General features: G+C 38.8%; 1 long non-coding RNA gene, 1 other non-coding gene and 1 pseudogene across 2 annotated transcripts in view; 1 reads left to right on the top strand and 2 right to left on the bottom strand.

The window, feature by feature from the left end:
• Positions 1 to 5,154: 5,154 nt before the first annotated feature.
• Positions 5,155 to 26,719, top strand: part of LOC131276623 (uncharacterized) — a 76,266-nt gene continuing 54,701 nt past the window's right edge. The window contains exons 1-3 of the long non-coding RNA XR_011647789.1: positions 5,155 to 5,301; positions 15,083 to 15,175; positions 15,781 to 15,888. This is a non-coding gene — a long non-coding RNA (uncharacterized lncRNA). The remainder of the gene's footprint in view (positions 5,302 to 15,082; positions 15,176 to 15,780; positions 15,889 to 26,719) is intronic.
• Positions 22,173 to 23,754, bottom strand: LOC101418706 (la-related protein 7-like; annotated as a pseudogene).
• Positions 23,720 to 23,826, bottom strand: LOC111763107 (U6 spliceosomal RNA). The gene has a single exon (XR_002796047.1). It is a non-coding gene; the product is annotated as a U6 spliceosomal RNA (small nuclear RNA).

The raw sequence follows: 26,719 nt of genomic DNA, 5'->3' as shown, positions 1-26,719 counted from the left end.
TAGGCCAATAAATTAGATAACATAGATGAAATTGACAAAAATTCTTAGAAACACACAAACTACCTATGTTGAATGAAGAAGAAACAGAAGATCTCAACAAACCAATTACTACAAAAGAGATTGAATCAGTCATCAAAAATCTCCCTAGAAAGAAAGCCCAGGACAAGACTAATTCATAGGGGAATTCTATCAAACATTCCAAGAAGACTTAACTCCAATTCTCCTCAAACTCTTCCAAAAAACTGAAGAGCAGAGAACACTCCCTAATTCATTTCACAAGGCCAACATCACCCTGTACCAAAGCCAAAGTTACCACAAGAAAGAAAACTACAGAGCAATATCCATGATGAATATAGATGCAAAAATCCTCAACAAAACACAAGCAAACAGGATCCATCAGCACATTAAATTATACAGCATAATCAGTGGGATTTATCCCTGGTATGCAAGGGTGGCTCAACATAAGAAAATCAATTGATGTGACACACCACTGTCATAGTTTAGCATAGGGCTGTTGATGCAAAGTACCAGAAATGGGTTGGCTTTTACAATGGGAATTTTATTAGGGGACAATCTTACAGTGCTTAGGCCATGAGACATCCAAATCAAAGCACCATCAGAGATGCTTTCTCACCAGTCAGCTACTGGTGATCCTGGTGTCCTGTCATGCAGTGAAACAAGAAGGAGGCTGATCTCTGCTGAGGTCCCTGGCTTCCCCTCCAGAATCTATCATCTCTCAGAGCTCAGCTGTGGTGACCAGTCGTGGGGATTGTCTCTTTCTGGGCCTTGTCTCTCAGTCTCATCTTCTCTCCTGTTTTCCTGAGTTCAGCTGTCAGGCATATGGCTCATTTCTCCCACCTTGGGCTGCTTCATGGACTCAGCCTCTCAGGGGCCTCTTTCTGTACCTCTGTGCTCTGCTGATTCCAGATTCTGGGACCTCTCTTAGCCTCTCACGCTTCTGGGCCTTTCTGCAGCTGTAGGCATACTTGGAATCCTCTCTCTCCTTTCTCTCACATGGCAGCATCAAAATGGCAGCTTCCTTTTACTGTCTATCTCTTCCTCTGTGTTTCTTTTTATATACGGTCAAGCAAGAGGGCAGAGACCAAACCTGAGTTGTACGTCTCTGATACAGTCCAATCAAAATCAATCAAGTCATGTAATCTAATCAAGGTCCCTTAACAGAATCTAATGCAATCAAAGGGTCTTATACCCATAGCAATGGGTTAGTCCAAATACATAATCTCTTTTGGGGAGTCACCAAATTCAAACACTCACAACCACATTAACAGAATGAAGGAAAAAACCACAAGAGCATCTCAATTGATGCAGAAAATGGACTTCACAAAATCCAGAACCACTTCTTGATAAAGACACTTAAAACATTAGGAATAGAAGGAAACTTCCTCAATATGATACAGGGCATATATGAAAACCCCATAGCTAACTTCTTAATGGTAAAAGACTGAAAACTTTCCATTTAAGATCAGGAATGGGACAAGGATGCCCACTGTCACAACTTTTATTTAACATTGTATTGGAAGTTCTTGCAAGAACAATTATGTAAGAAAAAGAAACAAAGGGCATGCAAATTGGAAATGAAGAAGTAAAACTTCCTATTTGCAGAGGACATGACCCTATATACAGAAAATCATGAAAAATCCACCCCAAGTCTCCTAGAAGTCATAAATGAATTCAGCAAAGTGGCAGGGTACAGATCAATAACCAAAAATTAGTAGCATTTCTATCCACAATTGATGAACAATTGGAGGAGGAAACCAAGAAAGGAATTCCATTCACAATAGCAATGAATAGAATCAAATATCTAAGAATAAATCTCAAGGGTTTTTTTGTACACAGAAAAACTATAAAACATTGACAAAAGAAATCAAAGCAGACCTAAATAAATGGAAGAACATGCCATGTTCATGGATTGGAAGGCTAAATATCATTAAGGTGTCAATCCTAGCCAAAACAAATTTATAGATTCATTGCAGTCCCAATAAAAATTCTAACAACCTTCTTCACAAGAATGAAAAAGCCAATCATCAAATTTATATTATGGGTAATAGGCCCCAAATAGTTAAAGACATCTTTAAAAAGAATGAGGTAGATGACTCACACTTTCCAATCTTAAAATGTATCTCCAGGAAGCAGATGTAGCTCAACTGATGAGCATCCGCCTACCATAAGGAGAGTCCAGGCTTTGATCCCCAGGGCCTCCTGACCTGTGTGGCAAGCTGGCCCATGTGCAGTACTGCTGTGCTCAAGGAGTGCCGTGTCATGCAGGGGTACTCCCACGTAGGGGTGCCCCATGCGCAAGAGTGCACCCTGCAAAGAGAGCTGCCTTGCATGAAAAAAGCACAGCCCACCCAGGAGTGGCGCTGCACACATGGAAACCTGATACAGCAAGATGACGCAACAACAAAAAGAGACGCCGTTTCCTAGTGCCACTGAATAATGCAAGCGGACACAGAAGAACACACAGCGAATAGACACTGAGAGCAGATGTTGGGGGGGAAGGGGAGAAAAATAAATAAAATAAATCTAAACAAACAAACAAACAACTTACTACGAAGACATAGTAATCAAGACAGCCCAGTACTGGCACAAGGAAAGACATATATACCAGCAGAATTGAATTGAGAGTTCAGAAATCAACACTCATATTTATGGTCAACTAATTTTTTAGATTCCCCCCCTCCCCTCTTGTGGCTTGCTTACTGTTTGCTCTCTGTGTCCATTCTCTGTGCACTCTTCTGTGTTTTTGCTTGTCTTCCTTTTTTGTTGTGTCACCTTGCTGAGTCAGCTCTCTGCAACGCTTGTGGGCCAGGTGGCACTCTGTGGTACTTGCGGGCAGAGCGGTGCTCCATGGCGTCTGCAGGCCAGGCAGCTCTCAGCAGCGTGTGGGCGAGCCTGCCTTCACAAGGAGGTCCTGGGACGTGAACCCAGGGCCTCCCATATGGTAGATGGGAGCCCAACTGATTGAGCCACAGCCACTGCCCTGGCCAAGTAATTTTTGACAAGAGGGCAAAACAACTGAATTTGGGAAGAATATTCTCTTCAACATAAGATGCTGGGGAAACTTCTCTCCAATTGTGGTTAAAAAAAAAAAAAAAGGAGGACCCCCCCCCACCTCACACCTATACAAAAAACAACTCAACATGGATCAAAGACCTAAATTTAAGAGCCAGAACTCTCAAATTCCTAGATGAAAACATAGGAAAGCATCTTCAGCACAATTTATTAGTCCATAGTTTCTTACGCTTTATACCCAAAGCACAAGCAACAACAAAAGAATAGATAAATGGAACCTCATCAAAATTAAAAACTTTTTTTAGAAGGCATCAGGTATTGAACCCAGGACCTCATACATGGGAAGCAGGTACTCAACCACTGAGCTATGCCCAGTCCTCAAAATTAAAGTCTTTTGTGCTTCGTAGAACTTTATCATGAAAGTAAAATGACAGTCAACACAATGGGAGAAATTATTTGGAAACCACATACCCAAGGTTTAATATCCAGACTATATGAATAAATTCAATATAACATAAAAAGACAATCCAATTTAAAAATGGGCAAAAGACTTGTATAGACATCTCTCCAAGGAAGACATACAAATAGCCAGAAAGTACACGAAAAGATTCTCAACAGCATTAGCCATTAGCGAAATGCAAACCAAACCCATAATGAGATACCATTTACAGGTACTAGAATAGCTGCTGTTAAAAAATCAGAAAAAATCAAGTGTTGGAGAGGATATGGATAATAGGAACACTCATTCATTGTTGGTGGCAATGTAAAATGGTGCTACTGCTGAGGAAGGCAGTTTGGTGGTTCTTCAGAAAGCTAAGTATAGAACTATCATATGACTCAGCAATCCCGCTTCTATGTATTTACCCCAAAGCACTGAAAGCGGGGACTCAAACAGATATTTGCACACCAATGTTCATAGTGGCATTATTCGTAAATGCCAAAAGATGGAAGTAACCCAAGTGCTCAGCAGCCGAAGAATGGATAAACAAAATGTGCTATAGATATACAACAGAATATTATTCAGCCATAAAAAGAAAGAAGTCCTGATACATGTGACAACATGGATGAATCTTGAGGGCATGATATCTTGTGAAATAAGGCAGACATGAAGAGACAAATATTTATAATCTCACTGATTTGAAACAATGAGAATAAGCAAACAGAAATTAGAATATAGGTTTGAGGAAATGGGGTGAGGATAGGGAATAATAGGAAGTTAAGGCTTAAAATGTACAGGGTTCCTATCTGGAATGTTTTGGTAATGAATGATGGTGACTGTAGCACAATGTTTTGGTAATGGATGGTAGTGACTGTAGTACAATATTGTGAACCCAATTAACATAACTGAAATATATATCTGCATGTGATTAAGGGGGGAAATGTTAGATTGTATGTATGGTAAAAAGAAAATTTAAATCCATTCACCTATACTACACAGTGAACCCTAATTTAAATCATTGACTATAGTTAATATTACAATTATAAAAATGTGCTATCATCAATTGTCACAAATGTTCCACACCAATACAAAGTGTCAGTGGTAGGGTGGTATATGGGAATCCTGTATTTTATGCACTGTTCTGTAAACCCCCAACTTCTCTAGTAAAGGGGAAAAAGATCTAAACATGTATAAACTTATACAAAAAGTGTAAATACACTTCACTGTTTTATGGTATTACAACGGAAAGATTTAAATAAACACAATAGACCCCAATATTTACCTACAAACGTAAGGCACTTTCAAAGATAAGAGTAAAGAATTCCGAAAATGGATTCCATAGTTCATAAACTAAACAATGGTTAAGGGATTTATCAGTTATGCACTGCTGCGTAAGAAATCAGCTGGAGAATTAGTACCTCCTCGCTGCTGCATGCAAGCAAAATTGTTTCTTAGGGGCGGAGCCTGCTCACGGGGAGGGCACCACGGGCTTGCCCTCGCCCCGCCCTCGCCCTGCCCTCGCTATCTGGCCCCGCCTCCGGGCCTCGTGCTGAACCGTGCCCCTTGGGAGGAAGCTTGGACTTCTCGCGAGACTGCTAGCGGCTGTCACCGCCACTCCCGCCCCTTCAGGGGCTTCCGGGCACGTGCCTAGTCCTGGACCCTCTCCAAGGCCCGCGACCGGAAGCGGAAGTGCGCGTGGCCGAACGGCCGCCATCTTCCCTGCTAACGTCCCGCGCGTGGCGGCCGTTTTCTCCGTTATCGGCCCGTGGGAGCGACGGGCACCTCTAGGTGCGGCCCGGCCCTCGGGAGGCCGGAGTCTCGGCAGGGAGGTGGGACGCCTGGTCACCCAGATGGGGGCTCGCCAGGGGCGGGGAGGCTGCGCGGGTGTGGCCTCGAGGGGCGGCGGGCTGTCGCGGGAGAAGCGGGGTCCTGAGGCCGAGCCCCGGGCGAGGGGGCTTCGGCCCCGGCTCAAGAAAGGGTGCTCAGTGGGAATAACGTTGAATCTGAGACCCGGAAGCAATAGGGTAGACGTGGTCTTGGCAGTGGGAACGAGGGAGCAGAGTGGGAACCCACGGAGCCGTTGAGAGAGTCTGTGACTAGATTTGGGGAACTAGAGAGCGGTGTGTGTCGAGGATACTGCCCCGTGTACTGGGATTGGGCGAAATACGGAGCGTGGGAGGAATTTGGGAGTGGGTGGGTGGCGAGAGAACAAATTAGAACCGTTGCGGTTACACTAGCTGGAAAACCAATTGCGGAATTAAAAATATTCAGTGACTGAGGTACACACAAAAGTTAGTTCTCCGTGACGCTTAAATCAGTGTCGTTTTCAGAGTGTGTGTTTATAAACTAGGGATCCGAAGGGTTCTGGGTCTTGTGGCCAGCCCAAGTTTCCTCCTCAGCATCCAGCCAACCCTTCTCCCTTCCCCGCCAAGTGCACCAAAGGAGATGCGGTCCACATGGACCAGCCCTGTGGGGTTTTACGTCGCTGACTTGGGGGTTAGGATTGCCCTGGTCGTGACCGGCTTGAGGAATCCCTGCCCAGCTGAAGACTCAGGGACCGCCAGGAAAATGTCCCTCTGCCTCAGCTTCCTTATACTTCTTCCAGGGTTGGGCTCTACCTCCTGATGCAAATTGAGGCGCTCCTGGAGAAGGAGAAAAATATTTGAATGGAGACAGGCAGCTCCTAGGCAGGGCATAGGACTTTTTTTTTTTTTTTTTTAAGATACATGGATCATAAAAAATGTTATATTAAAAAATAGGAGGTTCCCACATACCCCATACTCTCCCGCACTCCTCCCACATCAGCAACCTCTTTCATCATTAAGGAACATTCATTGCATTTGGTGAATACGTTTTGGGCACTCCTGCACTGCACGGATTAGAGTTTACATTGTAGTTTACACTCTCCCCCTGTACATTCAGTGGGTTTTGGCAGGATACGTAATGTCCAGCATCTGTCATTCAGGACAACTCCAAGTCCCCAAAATGCCCCCACATATCTCTTCTCTCTCCCTGCCCTCAGCGACTACCGTGGCTACTGTCTCCATAGGACTTTAAAGTTCTGTGAGGTCACAGGCTGAGATCAGTGACACCTGGAAAGTTAGAGAAAGGGAAGGAAGAGCGGGGAGGTAGGTGGTCATTGCTGGGGGCCATGACCGAAGAAGTTTACTAATGGGAAAAGGGCCGGGATGGGGGCAGGAAGAGTTCTCGCCAACTACAGTTAGTCTAAGATGGGATTCAGGCACCACACGGTTCCCTCCTGGTGATCTTAATTCTTTCTGCCCTGAGTGAGGAACCTAGGATTAGGGATCATTTTCTAAGGTTGGTCGTCTGGAAGGGGCCCCGTAGTCAACATTAATGCTAACGCTCTGTTAGGACTTCTGGCTTCTCTTCCTTTCAGATCTCACCGTTGCTTTGACTTTATCTGGGGTCTGACTGCAGGAAGTGCCTATACTGAGCCCAAGGTCCCGGCCAGTGTGGGGCTTGTCCCTTTTACCTCTAAAAGAAAAAAATAGCTAAATGGGATCACATGAAAGTGGGCGACAGCTGCTTTCTTGTCTCTTTCCACATTTCAAGGGGAAAGTTTTCATCTTTAGACCAATCAGTAAGTTATATTTGTTTTTTTCCCCATTTAATTTATGTTTGGAAGATGTAAATTTATAGAAAAAAAGGTTGCAAGAACAATACAATGAAATCCCATGCTTCTGTCTAGATTCAGCACTTATTAATATTTTGGCACATTGCTTTTCTCTTTATATATATATGTATAATTATTTTTGTTGAACCATTTGAAAGTAAGTTGAAGAAATAATACCTATAAAAACATTAGTGTGTATCCCTTAAGAACAAATATATTCTCTTATATTACCTCAATACAATTACCGCATTTGAATGCTAGAGTTGTTCTTTAAAATCCTTTTCCAATAAGGATATCCTGTCGTTTTCTCATTTGTTAATTCTTATTTTTACATCACAGAATGGATGTTGAATTTTATCAAATACTTTTACTGAATCTTTTGAGAAGACCATATGATTTTTCTTCTTTAATCTATTTCTTTCAATTTTATTTTATTTTATTAGATAAGTTGTACGTATATAGAAAAATCATGCACAAAATACAGGGTTCGCATATAATACCTCTTCTTCCCCACCATTATTAACACTCTATATTAGTGTGGTACATTTGTTATATTTGATGAAAGAATAGTATTCTGCTATAATTCTGATTGTACTAATAACTGTAACCCAGGGTTTACATTAGAGGTTACTGTTATTGTAGTACAGTCCTATTGTAATTATTTTTCCGATTCTGTTCTAGTAACATTTAAAAGCAAGTTCTCTTATTCCTGAACTTAGAGGGAAAGCTTTCAATCTTTCACCGTTCAGTATGATGTTAGCTGTGGGGTTTTCATAATATGCCTTTGTTATGTTGAGGAAGTTTCCTTCTAGTCCTAGTGTTTTAAATGTTTTTATCAAGAAGTGGTGATGCATTTTGTCATATGCCTCCTCTGCATCAATTGAGACGATCATGTGAGTTTTTCCCCTTTCATTCTGTTAATGTGGTATATTACATTAGTTTTCTTAAATTTTCTTAAATTGAACCACCCTTGCTTACCTGGAATAAATCCTGCTTGATCATGTTGTAAAATCTTTTAATATGCTGTTGGATTTGGTTTGCTAGTATTTTCTTGATATTTGCAACTATGTTCAGTACTTAACTGGTCTGTAATTTTCTTGTCTTGTGATTTCTTTGTCTGATTTTGGTATCAGAGTGATGTTAAATGAGTTAGGGAGTGTTACCTCTTCAATTTTTGGGGAGAGTTTGAGCAAGGTTGGTGTTAATTCTTCTTGGAATGTCTTGTAAAATTCATTTGTGAAGTTACTTGGTCTTGGGCTTTTCTTCATTGAGGGGTTTTGATTACTGATTCAGTCTCTTTACTAGTTATAGGTTTGTTGAGATATTGTATTTCTTCTTGAGTCAGTGTAAGTTGTGTATTCTGGGAAGTTGTCCATTTCATCTAGGTTTACTAATTTGTTGGCATATAGTTCATAGTATCCTCTTCTGATTCCTACCCCTCTTTTAAAAATGCTTGTGCCTGGACCCTGCCCTGACTCAATGTAGAATATCTCAGGGTGAGGCCCAGACACTTTCCTTTTTTTTTTTTTTTTTTAAGGTGGTACTGGGGATTGAGATTGGGACCTCATGCATGGGAGGCAGGTGCTCTATCACTGAGCTACATCTGCTCCCTTATGATCCCCTTTATTTCTGATTTTAATTATTTGCATCATCTCTTTTTTCTTTGTCAGCTTAGCTAAAGGTTTGTTGATTTAATGATCTTTTCAAAGAACCAACTTTTGGTTTTGTTAACTCTATTTTTAAAAAATACATATTTTTATTACAGAAGTTGTGAATTTACAAAGCAGTCATGCATGTGTGTAGAATTCCCATACAACACCCCTTCACCAACATACCACACAGCTGTGGAATATTTGTTACAGATTATAAGATAATATCATTAGACTGTTACCACTAAGCATGGTCCTTAGCATACATTTGGCATATTTTTTCATACTGTACATCTTTGGAATTGATGCAAGAATATTATAGTATTGCTGTTAACTATAGTCCATGTGTTACATTGAATGTATTTTTCCCATGCTTCTCCACATTCCCACCACCCTGCAATAGTTACGTACATGCATTCTAGTTCACAGAAAGACATTCTTGCATTTGTACCATCAACCACAATTCTCATCCACCTCTGAGTTCACTGTGTTATTCAGTCCCTAGATTATTCTCTAGCTTTCTCTTAATTGATATTTACATCCCTAGATTATCCTTTTTAGCCAGAGTTCCATTTATAAACCTGCTGCTACTCACTATAATGTGTTACCATCAATTCTATCCATTTCCACACTTTTACAGTAAAGTTAATTAGAACTTCTATGTACATTAAACATTAGTACTTTTTCACAGCCCTCCTCTTATCTCCTAATAACTTATGCACTAGGTTTAACTCCATGTATTTATTCTTCATATTTAGTTCATATTAGTGAGACCATGCAAATTTTGTCCTTTTGTCTAGCTTATTTCACTTAGCATAATGTCTTCAAGATTCATCCGTGTTATCCTATGTATCTCAATTTCGTTTCTTCTTACTGCAGCATAGTATGCCATTGAATTTGTATACCACATTTTGTTTATCCATTCATTGGTTGATGGCAACTTGGGTTGTTGCCATCTTTTGGTAAACTGGGAATAATGCTGCTATGAACATTGGTGTGCAGATGTCTGTTCATGCTGTAGTTTTCAGTTCTTCTGAATATATCTGATCCATTTTCAGTTAATTTTTGTACAATGTATGAGATAGGGATTCTCTTTCTTTTATTTAGATATGGATATCCAGTTCTTCCAGCACCATTTGTTGAATTAGACTGTTCTGCCCCAACTGGATAGGTTTGACAGACTTGTAAAAAATCACTTGACCATAGATGTGAGGGTCTGTTTCTGAACCATCACTTCAGTTCCATTGGTCAATGGGTCTGTTTTATGCCAGTACCATGCTGTTTTTTACCAGTGTTGCTAGGTGATATGATTTGAAGTCAAGAAGTGAAAGTCCTCCAACTTTGCTTGGCACCCTTACCCTTCCATATAAATTTGGTAATTGTGCTTTCCATTTGTTTAAAAAATGCTCATGGAATTTTTATTGGGATTGTGTTGAATCTACATATCAATTTGTATAAAATTGATGTCTTAATGATATTCAGTCTTCCAGTCCATGATCATGGAATGTTCTCCCAATTATTTAGGTCTTCTTTGATTTATTTTAAAAATACATTATAGTTTTCTGAATACAAATGCTTTACATCCTTGGTTAAGTTTATTCCTAAATATTTGATTCTTTTAGTTGCTATTGTAAATGGAATTTTTTTCTTGACTTCCTTCTCAGATTGCGCATTACTAGTGTATAGAAACATCGCTGATTTTTGTGTATTTATCTTGTATCCTGACACTCTACTGAAATCATTTATTAGCTCTAGGAGCTTTGTTATAGATTTTTTGGAACTTTCTAGGTATAGAATCAAATTATTGGCAAATAGCAAGCGTTTTCTTCTTCCTTTCTGATTTGGATGACTTTTATTTCTTTTTCTTTGATTGCTCTAGCTAGAACCTCTAGCACTATATAGAAGAACAGTGGTGACAGTGGGTATCCTTGTCTTGTTCCTGATCTCAACGGGAAAGCTTTCAGTCTTTCACCATTGAGTGCAATGTTAGCTGTGGGTTTTTCATATATGATATTTATCATGTTGAGAAAGTTTCCTTCAATTCCTATCTTTTATAGTATTTTTATCAAAAAAGGATGCTGTATATTGTCAAATGCCTTTTCTGCCTAAATTGATAGTATCATGTGATTTTTCTTCTTAGATTTATTAAGGTGGTGTATTATGCTGACTGATTTTCTTGTGTTGAATCACCCTTACATGCCTGGTATAAAACCCATAATGAATTAATTCTTGTAATGTGTTGTTGAATTTGTTTAGCAAGTATTTTGTTGAGGATATTTGCATCTGTATTCATTAGGGAAATGGTTCTGTAATTTTCTTTTTTTTTAATTTTTTTGTATTATCTTTACCTGGCTTTGGTATTAAGGGGATATTGGCTTAATGGAATGAGTTTGGTAGCATTCCATCTTGTTCAGTGTTTTAGAAGAGCTTGAGTAAGATTGGTATTAAATTTTCTTTGAATGCTTGGTAGAACTCCCCGTGAAACTATCTGGTTCTGGGCTTTTCATTTTAGGGAATTGTTTGATGACTTTTGCAGTGTCTTTACTTGTGATTGGTTTGTTGAGGCCTTCTGTTTCTTCTAAGGTTGTTCATAGGTTCCTAGGAGTTTTTTGCATTTCATCTACATTGTCTAGTTTGTTGGCATGCAGCTGTTCATAGTATCCCCTTATGATCTCTTTAAATATCTGTTTAACTCTATTGTTTTTTAATTCCCTATTTCATATATTTCTGCTCTAATCATTTAAAATTACCTTACATTCTCTTTGGGTTTTGCTTCCTGTTCTTTTTCTGTTTCCTATAGGTGTGCTCTTAGGTCTCTGGCTTGAGATTGTTTTTTTTTCCCCCCTGTGTTTTCTTTCTGTTTTTTGAGATACTGGAGGTCTAGGGATTGAATCTGAGACCTTGTATGTGGGAAGTTGGCACTCAACCACTGAGCCATATTGGCTCCTCTGAGTTGGTTTTTTGCTTTGCTTGTTTTTTATTTATTTATTTATTTTTTATGTTTTAGGAAGCACCAGTAATCAAACCTGGGACGTATGGGAAGCAGGCACTCAATTGCTTGAGCCACATCCACTCTCTCTTTTTTTTTTTAATGTAAGCATTTAGGGTTATAAATCCTCTTTTGAGCACTGCTTTTGTTGTATCTCATTTTCATTCATCTCAAGTAATTCCCTGATTTCCCTTATGGTTTTTTCTTTGACCCATTGATTGCTTAAGAATGTATTGCTTAACTCCCATATTGGTGGATTTTCCAGGATTCTCTTACTGATTTCCAGCTTTATTCCATTGTGGTCTGAGAAGATGCTTGGTATAATTTTAGTATTTTAAGTTATTGAGATTTATTTTATGACCTAACATGAACCATCCTGGAGAATGGTCCATGAGCACTTGAGGATGTATATTCTGCTGTTTTGCGGTGCAGTGTTCTGTAAGTGTCTGTTAGATCTAGCTCATATATCATAGTATTCCAGTTCTCTGTTTCCTTATTTTTCTTTTGTGTAGATGGTCTATCCATTAGTGAAAGTAGTGAAGTCTCTAGCTGTTATTGTAGAGGTATCTATTTTCCCTTTCAGTTTGCCTGTCTTTGTCTTATGTATTTTGTGGCCCTGTTGTTAAGTGCATAAATATTTATGGTTGTTTTTCCTTCTTGGTAGATTGACCCTTTTATAAATACATAATATTCTTTGTGTCTTGTAACAGCTTTTGACTTAAAGTCAATTTTGTCCAATATTGATATTGCTATCCCAGCTCTCTTTTTTACCATCCTTTCACTTTCAGCGTATTGTTAACAAATAATGGATTGTGCATTTTAAAAAATCCATCCTGTGGATCTTTGTTTTTTGATAAGGGAGTTTAACCCATAAACATTCAATGTTATTACTGATAAGGCAGGACTTCAGACATTTTGTTCTTTGTTTTTTATATGTCTTGTATCTTTTTTGTCTCTCTCTTCCTTTATTGCAGCTTCCTTTTGAGCATTGTTGATCTTTTATACAGTAACTGATTAATCCCTTTCTCATTTCTGTTTCTGTATATTTTTAAATACTTTCTTTGTGGTTACCCTGGCATTTGTATTAAACAGCTAAGTCTATAGACTACTAGTTTGAAAAGGTACCAACTTAGCATCAATAGTATACACAACCTCTGCTCCCATATTTCTCCATTTCTCTTTATGTTGTTTTTGTCACAGATTACCTATTTTTATTTTCCATGGCTGTTATAAGGAAATATTATTTTATTGTATTCTAACTATATATATAGGAAAAAAAAGACTAGTTATATGCTGAGGATATAGTCCTATTGGGTTTTGCAGTTACCCATTTAATTACCTTTATTGAAGATTTTCACTTCATACTTTTCCAAAGCACTATTGCCTGTCTTTTCCTTTCAACCTGAAGAACTTCCTTTAGCAGTTTTTATAGGGTAGGTCTTTTGGTGACAAACTGTCATTTTTGTTTATCTGTAAAAGTGTTAAACTCTTCCTCATCTTTGAAGGACAGTTTTGCCAGATAAAGAATTTTTGGTCAGCACTTTTTCAGTACCTTAAATATGTCATGCCACTGTCAGCACTCAGTCTTATTGAGGATCCCTTGTATGTGATGAATTGCTTTTCTCTTGTTGCTTTCAGAATTCTCTATGTTTGGCATTTGACATTTTGCATCTAAATATGTTGGTGAACTTATTCTGATGGCCAGTTTCTTTTGCCTATTGTTATTATTTTTTCACAGCTCTTCTTTGATATTTGGTTAAACTTATTCTAAAGTTTTAAAAATTGCCCAGGTTAACTTGTCAAAATTGTGCCAGGGACTTACTAATGGGGTGCACATTTTCTCCCAGATTGGGTAAGAGCCCTAAAATAAAAGCAGGGTTTGACCATGCAGTTTCCTGACCGGCCAGCAGATGGCACTCGTTGACATCCCTTTCCACGAAGGTGTCTCTCAAGGTTTTCCTTTGTGTTTTTCTGGCTGGAGATTCAAAGCTGGTGGAATTTACTGAGGAAAAGGCCCCTGACTCCCCTTCCCTTTTCCCTTATAACACTCTATGGGAACAGGAGTGAAGTGAGCTTCATCTGAAGTGCAGAGATAGGAGGAGAAGAATAGTCCCCAGGCAGAACTGGGTTGTGTTGTTAGGAAGGAATGTTAGGTGATGGACAGCACGAACACTGTCCCACACTGCCCCTTCAGAAAGACTACTCCTCAGGGACTTGACTGCACCACTTATCTCAAGTTTGGGGAAGACCATAAAGAAGTAACTTTTAAAAAAATATTTGAGATGCCTGCATTAAAATGAGAGTTTCTCACCATAATTATGCTATTCAGAGAACATCTTACTTTTCAAAGCAGGTCAGTAATATTGCTGTTCTAATCAAGAAAGACCAGGAGTTTGAAAAATTGCTTATATCCTGAGGACTACAGTTCATAAACCAGTTTATGATGACAGTGTGTTTGTTGAGTTAGACAAGGTAATAAATTGTGAGTTCATGTGTGTGCTTTGTTGTTATAAAAGCTGGGTAATTATTTGGGCTTTTAAACCCTCTTGTAATATGTATTGTTCCTGAAGAATTACCATAACCAGCTTTTAAATAAATATTCCACAAGGAAAAAAAATGGAGGTGAGGAGCTGGGGTTGGGTCTGTCATTTTGTAGTTGGACAGGAGCTTGCAAAGGAGATGGAGACAGAATGAGAAGAGAAAGGATAAAGATAGCCAGCAGAATGTTGTTACCACGGCTTCAGGAAGACAGTTTCTCTAGGAAGAGGGAGAAGGAAGTAAGAAGGGTACAAAGGCTTTCTCAGGGTAAATGACTACAAGTTGTTGACAATCTTAATTTTCACCCTTGGAAAGTGGGAGGGGTGTGCCTCTGGATTGGAATATGTTGAGGAGTAGAGAGCAGATAAGGAAATGGAGGCAGTGAGGTTGGACAGCTCTGGCCAGAAGGTCTTTTGTTGTTGTTTTTCTGAGAAGGGGAAGAGAAAGTGGGCAGATGGTGTATATGTCTGTACCAAGGGTGTGGGGTGGCAGCTTTGGGTGTAATATTGCACTTCTGCTTGTATTACCTTTATAAACTAGGGCAATTGACTGGTGAAGTCTCTCTGAACTTAAGTATTTTCAACTGTAACAGGAGTTTACCAAACTCCTCCTCATGGGCAGGAAGACCCACAGCCCTCTTTCCTGGTGTTTGGGGAGACAGAACCGTTCTGGCTTTTTAGGAATGTGTGTGTGCACTTTCCTGTGGAGTCACAAGTCGTGGGTGGCAGTCTCTGGGCTTGTGCAGGTTGGAGTCTAGGGCATGGCCTGGTCTTCCATGCGCCCATCTTGTCTTCTAGCTGTGCCTGCCTGTTCAAGACCTCGCCTGTATCCAGGAGGGGAATGTAGAGGAGGAAGCGATGGCTCCTGCCTTGCTGACAACCTGGTCATAGGTAATAGGAAATTCCCCTCTTACTACTTAAATATCTTCCTTCCAGTAGCCTGGAGCTGCACAAGTCAGATGAGGACTAGCCCCCCGGCTTCCTCAGGACTCTTAGTCTCTGGTGCTGGCTGAGAGACTTTTCAGAGAATGTTCTCATTGCTTCAGTATTATGAATTGTTTCAGTACCTTATTCATATAAGTTCCATTGTTAGTTCAGGGCTCTGACAGTTAACCAAGGAGGAAAATGCCATGGCATTGGCTCAGGAATTCACAGACTTCCTGGGGAAATAATCATTCATTTACCAAGAATTCCTCCTGACCTGCCATAGTGACTGACCAAGGGGACCCAGGCTGGATGGGTTCACTCAGTAATTGTGGATAGACAAAAAAAGGTGTCAAAGATATAATAAATTGGGGAGACTGGCCAATATTGCTGAGGGTGTGCAAGGGGAAAGAGATGAGGCAAGGGTTGAGATGGGAAGTCTCACCTCCCTTGTGAACTTCCTGTGCCTTGTTTCTGTCCTGAGCTGGCAGCCTCCCCTGCCATCCTCCCCTACCACTGGTGCATTGATGGAGAGGGTCCTTGGCTGAGTCCAAGTGTGGTTGATATTGTAGGACTCAGTGACCTTTGAGGAAGTGGCAGTGGACTTTTCCAGGAAGAGGTGTTACTGTATCAAACTCAGACAAAGCTGCTGGAGAACTAAAGGAACCTGGCTGCAGTGGGTAAGGCTGACCTTATTACTCTGTTCATACATTTTTTATAAACTTTTTATTTTGAAATACTTTTTTTAGCAAAATTTTTATTGTCATTTTTCTAAAAAGATACATAGATCACACAAAATGTTACATTAAAAAATATAAGAGTTCCTGTATACCCCACTCTCCCCCCCCCCCCCCCGCACTCCTCCCACATCAACAACCTCTTTCATCATCATGGTACGTTCATTGCACTTGGTAAATATATTTTGGAGCACTGCTTCACCACATGGATTGTAGTTTACATTCTCCCCCTTCCATTCAGTGAGTTACGGAAGGATATATAATGTCCTGCATCTGTCCCTGCAGTATATTCAGGAAAACTCCCAAGTCCCAAAAATACCCCATATCATACCTCTTCTTCCCTCTCCCTGCCCTCAGCAACTAATGATACAATTTCTTCCATTACTAGAGTCATAATAGTTCTATAGTAGAATTCCAGTAAGTCCACTGTAATCCATACTTTTTTCCTCTATCTTGTGGACCCTGGGATGGTGATGTCCACTCTACCTCTAAATCAAGAGGGGGCTTAGATCCCACATGGTTGATGGGTGCGAATCTCCTGTTTGTAGTTGGAGATACTCTTTGTTCCCTGGTGTGGTGGTTGACCATCTTCACCTCCCTGTTAGCTGACCTGTGTAAAGTTCAACAAACCGGAAAGTAGGAGTTGCAACTCTGCTGAAGCTCATGGCCCAGCTGGCACATGGTCAGTCCAGAGAGATTCAAGTCTCCTGAGTATGCACCAACCCCAGCACCAACCATAGGTTCAGTAAAAGTGACAGAAGAGGCCTGTGTAAAAAGGTTACATCTAAGTCCAACACTATCACACTCAGGAACACCAATTCCAAAGTAGGGCCAACTGACAAGGCACTGAACTCCAGAGCCATGTGCCATGACCATAAAACCTGTGTGTCTCCGTAGCCCTCAGGAGCCCCAGTACCTGGGATTGTGTCTGCTTTGACTGTCTGTGGGATCATGGAAGCACGACCCCTCTGATGAACTCCCCACTCTTTTTTGAAGACTCTTAGCCATATAAACTCATTTGTCTTTACCATTATTCCCCTTTTATTCAAGGTCTTTTTTCTAGTTGCATCACTAGCTGGTGATTGGTAGTAATCCCTTGGTGCCAGGGAGGCTCATCCCTGGGAGTCATGTACCATGCTGGGGGGGAAGGTAATGCATTTAATGCTGAGTTTGGCTTAGAGAGTGGCCACATTTGAGCAACATGGAGGCTCTCAGGAAGTAACTCTTATAGGACGGTTATAAGTATAATATAAACCTATGCAGAGAACAAAACTATGGAGAACTCCAACATACCCTTACTCCCTCAGATACCCAGATCCATCTATTTTAACATTTTGGTATATTTGCTGTATCATTCTGTCTGTCTGTCCATCTGTCTATCCACCTGTCTGCATATTTATTCATTCATTTTTTTAACACTTGAATGTAGTGTGTATACGTCATATTCCTTGAATACTTAATACTACCATATGTATTTCCTAAGAACAAGAATATTCACTTATGTAACCACCTTAGATCCAGTTAGGAGTTTCAAGAAATTTAACATTAATATAAAGCCTACATTCTTTATTTTAAATTTTCATATGTCCCAATAATGTCCTTTTGAGTCTTTTCTCCTCTTACTAGGTTCTGTCCAGGATCATATAGTGCATCTAATTGTCTTTGTTTCTTTAGTTGCTCTTTAAAAAGAATATTTTATTTTGAAATATGTTCCAACTTATAAGACAGTTGGCACAAGTAATTCAGATTCTATACAGAGAACTTCAACATAATTGAAGTTACCCAGATCCACCAATTTTAATTTTTTACCACATTTGACAGATTATTCTATTTGTCTGTCTTTGTCTGTCTGTCTCTCTGTCTACCTGTTTATTTTCTGACACTTGAATGTAGGTTATATACATCATACATCTTAAATATATTATACTCTGCCATGTACATTTCCTAAGAAGAAGGGTATTTCACTTATTGTAAACAAGTTAAGTACAGTTATTAAGTTCAAGCAGTTAACATTGGTAAAAAGCATACAGTCTATATTCCAATTTTTTCGTATGTCACAATAATGTCTATTTATTTATTTATTTATTTATTTTTAAGAAGTTACTGGGGAATGAACCCAGGAACTTGTACATGGGGAGCAGGCACTCAATCACTGAGCTACATCCACCCCCCAATGAGATTTATTATTATTTTTTGTTTGTTTTTAGGAGGTACCGGGAATCAAACCCAGAACTGCATACATGGGAAACAGGTGTTCAATCACTTGAGCTACTTGAGTCTGTTCCCCCCAATAGTGTCCTTTGAGTTTTTTTCCCTCCTTTATTATATCCCTTCCAAGATCACATTATTGCATTTAATTGTGAATGTCTCTTTAGTTGCTATTTCTTTACATTTTTTCAATTGTGGAAAGATATATACAACTTAAACATCCCTATCTCAACCACTCCCCAGCATACCATTCAGTGGGATTAGTCACTTTCACAGCATTGTGGTACCACCTCACCACCTTCCATTACTAAAACGTCCCTATCTCCCCAATTAGATACCCTATATCCATTATGCATTAATTCCCCAATCCCCTTCCCCCAGACCCTGGCAACTTGTACTCTACTTTCTGTCTCTATGAACTTGAATATTCTCCAATATTTTCTTTTGTGTTACCATGGGTCTTAAATTTAATATCCCAAATTTGGAACAATCTTATTTGCTTGGATACCACCTTAACTTCAATAACATACATAGACTGTGTTCCTATGTCCCCACCTTTATGTAGTTCTTTGCACAAATTACATGTTTATAGATATAATAACGATCCAAGATGGCATTAGAGTAGCTCAGGAAGGGCACAGCTCTCTTGCAAAATAGATAGAAGTAGTCCAAGGGAGCTGCTTTGGGGACCCCTGCAGGCAGGAAAATGCCACCTACATTGTCCATGAGAACTGGGGATGCAGAGATGGAGAGGCCAAAAGGAAAACTGTGAGTTTATATCCCTACAGCTGGGAACACTGCCCATCCCTCCACCCTGAGGCAAACAGCTAGGTAAAACCTGCAGCTGAGGGGAAAATGGAGAGGAGAAAGGACTGCTTCCTCCAAGGGAAGATGGAGGGTGCAGTGGAGTGCTGACTTTGGTTTCTCTTTGGTGAATGTAGCTACCATAATTCCCTAGCTCAAAAGAGGTAGCAGAAATTGAAGGATTCATCTCTGTGGAAGGGGTTACTATTTGCTGGTTTTATTTACTGGCCAACTGGGAAAGTGAAGGAAGACAGACTGGTCTTTCCCGACTCTGTCCCAGGCAAGTAGACCTGGTTGAGCCCCATTAGTGCTCCCTGCCACAGTTTTGACTACTTAAATAAGGCAATAGTAAAGCTTTTTAAAAAATTAAACTGAAAATCAAAGAAGAGCTATGAAATAAAACTACTAGGCAAGAGAGAGAAAGTTCAAATGCCTAGGTATCAACAAAAGATAATAACTCACACTAAGAAACAGGAAGATATGGCCCACCCACAGGAGCAAGTCAAGAATATAGATGAGACTCAGGATTTCAGACAACTAATATTTGATGTTCAAACAAAACTCTTAATTTAAGGAGATGAAGGAAAATATGACTAAAGAGATATAGGGTAGTAAGGTGAGAGTGTGTGAGCATAAAGAACAATTTGAAAGCCTGCAAAAAAGTAACAGCTTATAGGAATGAAAGTTACAATGCATGAGGTTAAAAATACATTAGAGGCATGTAAAAGCAGATCTGAAATGTTAGAATGAATAAGTGAATTCAAAGACGGGATATTTGAAATTGAAAAGATAGAAGAGACAGAAGAAAGAATGCATAAAATTGAACAGCGTCTTAGAACTGAGTGACAACATGAAACTCAGACGTACATGTTGTAGGTGTCTCAGAAGGAGAAGAGATTGGAAAAGGGATAGAAAGAATATTTGAGGACATACAAGGTTTCCAACCCTTAGGAAAGAGATGAATATGAACATTCAAGAAGGACAACATACTCCGAACAGAATGAATCCTAATAGACCTACTCTGAGACATCTATTCTGATGGTCGTAAGCCAAAGATAAAAAGAGGATTTTGAGATCAGCAAGAGAAAAGCAATGTATTACTTACAAGGCAGCCTTAATGAGGCCATCTGCTGATCTTTCTTTAGAAACCATGGAGGTGAAAAGGCAATGATATGATATATTTAAGTTATTTAAAGAGAAAAAAAGGCCAGCTAAGAATTCATTATCCAGCAAAACTATCCTTCAGAAATGAGGATGAGTTTAAAGTCTTTACAGACAAAAGCAGACAGTATGTTACCAAGAAGCCAGATCTACAAGAGATATTATAGGGTGTGTTAACAGCCTGATAGGAAAAGATGAGGGAGAGAGCCCTGGAGGACAGTTACTTACAAAGAACATAAAAGAAATCGAGAGGATTAAGAGACAGACATTAATAAGATATGACTACAGAAAGCTGAGGGATAAGATGGATAAAGTAAGTAATGCCTTTGTAGTAGTAACACTGAATGTTAATGATCTCCCCAATTAAAAGACATAGACTGATAGAGTGGATAGAAAACATTAGCCATCTATTTGTTGTGTATAAGAGACTCAGTTACACACAAGGACACGATCAGGTTGAAAGAGAAATGTTAGAAAAAGACGTTCCACCCAATAGCAATAAAAAGCAGGCGTAACTGCTAATATCAGATAAAATAGATTTTAAATGCAAAACCATTAGATGAAGAATGTTACTATGTGTTAATAAAAGGGACAATTCACCAAGAAGACATAACAATAATATTTATGCACCTAACATAGGTGCCTAAAAGCACGTGAGACACACATTGGTAAAACCGAAGGGAGAACTAACATCTTTACAATAATAGTTGGAAAAGAAAAAAGGAAAAAAAGTCAAAAACAAAAAACACACACAAAAAAGAGTTGGAGCCTTTAGCACTCCACTCTCAGCATTAGATAGAACATCTGGACAGAGGATAAATAAGGAAGCTTATATGATAAAAGAACTAGAGCTAATAGACATTTATAGAGCATTACATCCCCAAACAGCAGGATATACATTCTTAAGTGCTCAAGGATCTTTCTCTAGGATAGACCATATGTTGGGACATAAGTCAGATCTCAATAAATTTGAAAATATTGAAATTATACAAAACACTTTATCTGATAAAGGAATTAGGTTGGAAATGAATAACAGGTAGAAAAAGGGAAAATCCACAAATAAATGGAGTTTATACAATATACCCTTAAATAATCAGTGGGTTAAAGAAGAAATTACAAGAGATATCAGTAAATACCTCAAGACAAATGAAAACGAAGGCACAGCATAACAAAACTTACAAGATATAGCAATGGTAGTGCTGAGAAGGGAATGTTATAGTTCTCAATGCTTATATTGAAAAAAAAATAGCTAAAATCAAAGACCTAACTGCACTCCTGGAGGAAGTAGGAAATAACAAGGCAGTCCCAAAGTAAGCAGAAAGAATAATTAGGGCAGAAATAAATGAAGGAAAAAATAGGAAAAATCAACAGAACTAAAAATTGGTTCTTTGAGAAGGTCCACAAAATTGATAAACCCTTAGCTAGATTAACAATAAAAGGATGCAAATAAAATCAGAAATGAGAAGTGTGACATTATCACTGACCTAGCAGAAATAAGAGATCATAAGAGGATACTGTGAATCAGTGTGTGCCAACAAACTCTAGACAACATTGATAAAATGGATAAATTTGGAAACGAACAAACCATACTGACTCTGGAAGAAATGGAAGACCTCAACAAACCAATCACAAGGAAATTGAAACAGTCATAAAAAAACCTCAAAATGTACAGTCTAGGACCAAATGGCATCACGGGTGACTTCTACCAAGCATTTAAAGAAGAACAATGCCAGTCTTGCTTAGACTCTTCCAAAAAATTGAACAGGAAGGAAAACTACCACACTCATTCTATGAAGCTAACATCGTTTTGAGGTTATTTACATCAAAGATGATTTCAACAAATGAAATATTTAATGAAAAATTGTGGTAATACAATGTACTCGTCTCTAGAAAAAAGTTTGTTTTTTTTTCCACAAATTGAGTAATGAGGCTATTTTAATAAATGTAGGTCTTAGAACAATATTCATTATGCAGCACAACATAATAAAAATGGTTTTCCTACTAATAGCTCAAGTACCCAGTGAAACATTAAGAAGTGAGTCATAGTTTTTTTTTCAACCATATTCAGAAAATCTAATGTGTTTATTTACCTGTTGAGTCTTTGACAGTCTAATCTTTTCGGCTTTGGTAATTAACTTCTCAGTGCCTCTCTTCTTTTCCCAAGGCTATTTAAGATTGGCCTGCCTGTCTGTCAGAATCTTCTGCCAATACCTCTGTTCATGATCACCAGAGAGAACTTTGAGTTTCCAGCAGTGTTTCTTTTTGATTTCTGTATACACATTTATTATTGCTTGAGCATCTTCAGGCATTTTAAATCTCCTACCATATCAACATGAACAACTTCTGAGATTGCTGCCAGAGTATCCTGCACTTGCTTCCTGCCAGGTAAGAGCTCAGTGCTAACAATCTTCACAAACACTGTACTCACAAACTGTGGTGCCATTGCATTAACTTTTTCCTGGGTGTGGCATTTCCCATTGTTTGTTTTTTCACTTTTCATTTCAGATTTTTAGGTATACCATGGTTTGTTTCCATTTCAGACTCCAGTTTTAGTTGGGGTTTTTTTTTTTTTTTTTTTAAGAAACCATGTTGGACATTTATAGAGCTAAATATTCTTTTTTTTTTTTTTTAAATTCATCCATTCACTCTTTGATATAGTACTCTTTGTGGTATAACTTCTCCCATTTTGTGTGTCTCTTTATGTTTTTTTCTTAAGCTTCCTTTTTGATTTTAAGAGCAATCCATTTTTTTTTTATATCTCCAGTGTCCTTTTCCTTTTCTGTAGAGAATTCTAAATTTTTGTTTTCTTTAACTTCTGAAGCTTCAGTTTTAATGTTTTCCATCTGAGATATTTTCTTAACTTTTGATCAGGGAGCTGCACACTCTGCATCTTTGGTGCAACTGTTCTTCCTCTTTCCTGTTTTGACTTCACGTACACTTGACAATTCCACTTTTCTTTTTCTTTGAGGGTAGCTTTGGGGTTCAATAATTTCTACTTTGTAGCCTTCAGATGTTACCCTTGATCTTTTCAGTTTACAGAAGCCCTTACTGTTTATGTCCATGTTTGACTCTTTGACCTGGACGTTATCATCCTTCTCCATCTGGCCTTTCTTTTTCTTTTCAGCTTCTGTCAAGCCAGGAATGGGCTTATTTTTCACTCTCTTTGGAAGTATTCCAGGTTTCCTTGGTACTTCTGGTGGATGGTTAAGAAACTCAGTAGCTTTTGCTGCTTGTTCTTTTGTTTCAAATTCTACAAAGTAAACCCCTTAGAATCTCCAGTAGATTTATAATGTGGGATGCTTATATAAACAACATTGCCGTATTTCTTGAATACTCTTTTAAGTCCAGCTGTGATTAATACTTTGGGGAAGTAATTCCACATATACTCTCTGCCCATCTCATACTTTGGTCTTTCACACACAGGCTTTTTCTCCTTTTTATGGTGCTTTCTAAATCCAGCTCTGTAACAGCTGAGGTTTTCAATGCTCTGGCTATTAACTTTCCATTAGTAGTTAATTTTTTTAGTTTGTTAAATGGCCTGAGAAGGAATATAGCCACGTATCCATCTCTGGACTTTTCTATCTGCTCGCAAAGAAATCTAAAAAACATGGAATGCGTCACAAATTTGGGTGTCATCCTTGCAGAGGGGCCATGCTAATTTTCTCTGTATCGTTCCAATTTTAGTATATGTGCTGCCAAAGAAAGCACGTTAAGTGATTTTTGACAAGGCTGTCAAACCCACTCAGCTGTGTCAGAATAGCTTATTAAACAAATGGTGCTGAGAAAACTGGATATCCCTATCGAAAAGAAAAAGGACCCTCATTTCACACCTTGTGCAAAAACAAAATGCATCGAGGAAGTAAATGTAAAAATTAGAACCATCAAACTCTTAGAAGTAAAAGGGAAGCATCTTTTAAGATCTCATGCTTGGTGGTGGTTCCTTGGGTCTTATATCCAAAGCTTGGGCAGCAAAAGAAAAAATAGATAAATAGGACTGCCTCAAAATTAAATACTTTTGTTCTTCAAAAGGTTTTGTCAAGAAAGTAAAAAGGCAGCCTACTCAATGGGGAAAATCTTCAGAAGCCATTAATCTGATAAGGGATTGATCTCCATGTTATATCAAGTGGTCACAACTTAATGACAAGCCACCCCATTAAAAAAATGGGCAAAATAATCAAAACAGGCATTTTAAAAAGACACATGAAAAGATGTTCAACATCACTAGCTATTAGGGAAATGCAGATCCAGAATGGCCATTATTAAAAGAACTGAAAACTTCAAGGCTGGAGAAGATGTAGAGAAGTAGGAACGCTTCTGCACTGTTGGTGGGACTGTAAAATGGTGCAACCTCTGTGGAAGATGATTTGGCGGTTCCTCAGAAAACTAAATATAGAACTGCCATATGATCTGGCAATCCTGCTACTAGTAATATATTCAGAAAAACTGAAAGCAAGGATGCAAACAGACATTTGTACACTGATGTTCATAGCAGCATTATTTACACTTGCTAAAAGATGGAAACAGCCTGTGTCTGTTAGCCAATGAATGGATAAATGAGATGTGGTATATTCATGTGATGTAATATTAATCAGGTGTAAGAATAAATCAATTGGGGAAGCACATGTCAAAAAGGAGGAAACTTCGAGGATATTCTGTTGAGTGAAATAAGCAGACACACAAGGACGAATATTGTGTGGCCTCATGGTAGGAACTAAATACAAGGAGCAGACTTCTGTGAAGTGTAGGCTGGTGGGAGGTGGAATGTGGGATGGGAAGGTGGTGAAGATGCTGGATGTGTGTAGAATATTTAATAAGGTCAGACGTAAATATGTGGTAATGATTAGAGTTGATGGTAACACATTGTACTGAATGTAACAAACACTTGGTTTGTGGATGTGATTGTGGCTGAAAAGAGTCTGGGAAGATTAATGTTGGTTGGAGGACAGCTGGAGGATAATATTGGGAATTTTTTTGTTTTTTGTTCAGAATTTAAAAAAATTTTTAAAAAATTTTTTGTCTTTTTTTAATATTACATTAAAAATATGAAATAAATCTTTAAAAAAAAAAGGATGTGGGGTTTGGTTTTGTGAATTATGAATATAATTAAGCATTTTTTTCTCTTCTTTTTTTTTATTAACAAGGAGACCTTGACTATGTCATTTAACTCATGCTGTGTTCATCTGTGTGTCTTTCTGAACACTAGAGGAGCAACTGATTTAGCAGTTGGAATTAAATGAGATAGAAGTGCCTGAAAACTTTTTAGGAGTAATGTTTCCATAACTTGTTGAGCTACTTTATTCTGTTCTTTTATTTTTGTGAATTTGAAATAAAGTTGTTAAGAAAAAATAAAGATAAAAAATTATATTTATGCATTTTGAGTCCCAAACCACGATTTAGCATTACATTTTATTTATTTTCCCTTCATACATTTTTGCTGCAAATATTTTTTAAGCATCCGTCATGTTCCCTGCACTGTTCTTGGTCTTGGGCAGAGAATGGTGAGTAATGAGATGTGGTCCCTGCTTTTAAGTTGCTTACAGTCTCGAGTAGGGATTGGTACCTCTGTTCTCAGAGGGCCAGCATGAAATATTTTCAGTTTGGTGGGCCATAGGATCTCTGTCACAACTACTCAATGCTACTGTTTAGTAAGAGCAGCCAGAGACAGTTTACAAGTGAATAGGCAAGGTGATATTCCAATAAAATTTTATTTACAAGAAAGTCAGCTGTTCTGGTCTGTAGTATGCCAACCCCAGGTTTGTTGTCTTCCCCTTGAGAATGAAAATTTATCCATTATGTCAACTTTATTTTCTTCATGGGTGGACGCTTTGGAGCTTCTGAAGGGTGTTTCTGATCTTGGCCCTGGATTTCTATGACCAGAAATCCCTATTCCCTTTGTGGCATGGGGTGAAGGAGCTTGAATGTTGGGTCCTTGACACTGTCCTGTCACTGGTCTCTGGGTCATATGTGATTAGCATACCTAAGTGCCAAAGCATTGGCCCCAGTTTGAGGAGAATTTTCATTTTCTCCCTGCTTGGGGAGGGTATCATCTCTGCAAGCCCAGCCTCCTTACCCAGGCAGAGCAGGAAGAGCTGAGGGCCAAGGAGATAGGAATTTCTCAAGGTTACCTGTGCAGGTAAGTACCAGGCAGAAGGAGCCTTTTAGGAAGTCTCTAAAATGTCATTTTATCTGACAGATTGTTTCAGGTCATTTGAGTTGAGTTCTTGTGAAGCTTTAGCTCCTTTCCTCTTTCCTTCTCTCTATTCTCTCCTATTTTCCTTTGCACTCAGGAAAAATGTTTCCTTTTTTTATCACATTTCCACATACACTGTTCATCTTTCCACTGTCCCCAGACTTTGCTTGCCTGATAAAGCCTCTGTCAGACTCTCAGCAGCTGTATAATTCTTGACAAAACCATTTCTAGGTCCCCTGCCATTTTTCACCCCTTGTTCCTGTCATTGTCAAATTCCCCACATTGCTGAACTCCTTAAAATTCTGTATTTACTCCGTGATGCCTTCTTCCCTGTCACGCTGACTTCTCATGTTTAGAGCCAGTATATGAAAGAAAAAAAAAAGCCAAAGAAAAAACCCTGCATGGGCCTGG

This window comes from Dasypus novemcinctus, chromosome 30 (genome assembly GCF_030445035.2).
Source record: "Dasypus novemcinctus isolate mDasNov1 chromosome 30, mDasNov1.1.hap2, whole genome shotgun sequence".
Classification (NCBI taxonomy): Eukaryota; Metazoa; Chordata; class Mammalia; order Cingulata; family Dasypodidae; genus Dasypus; species Dasypus novemcinctus.
Note: the sequence above shows the minus strand (reverse complement) of the source record. Positions and strands in the feature narration are given on the sequence as shown.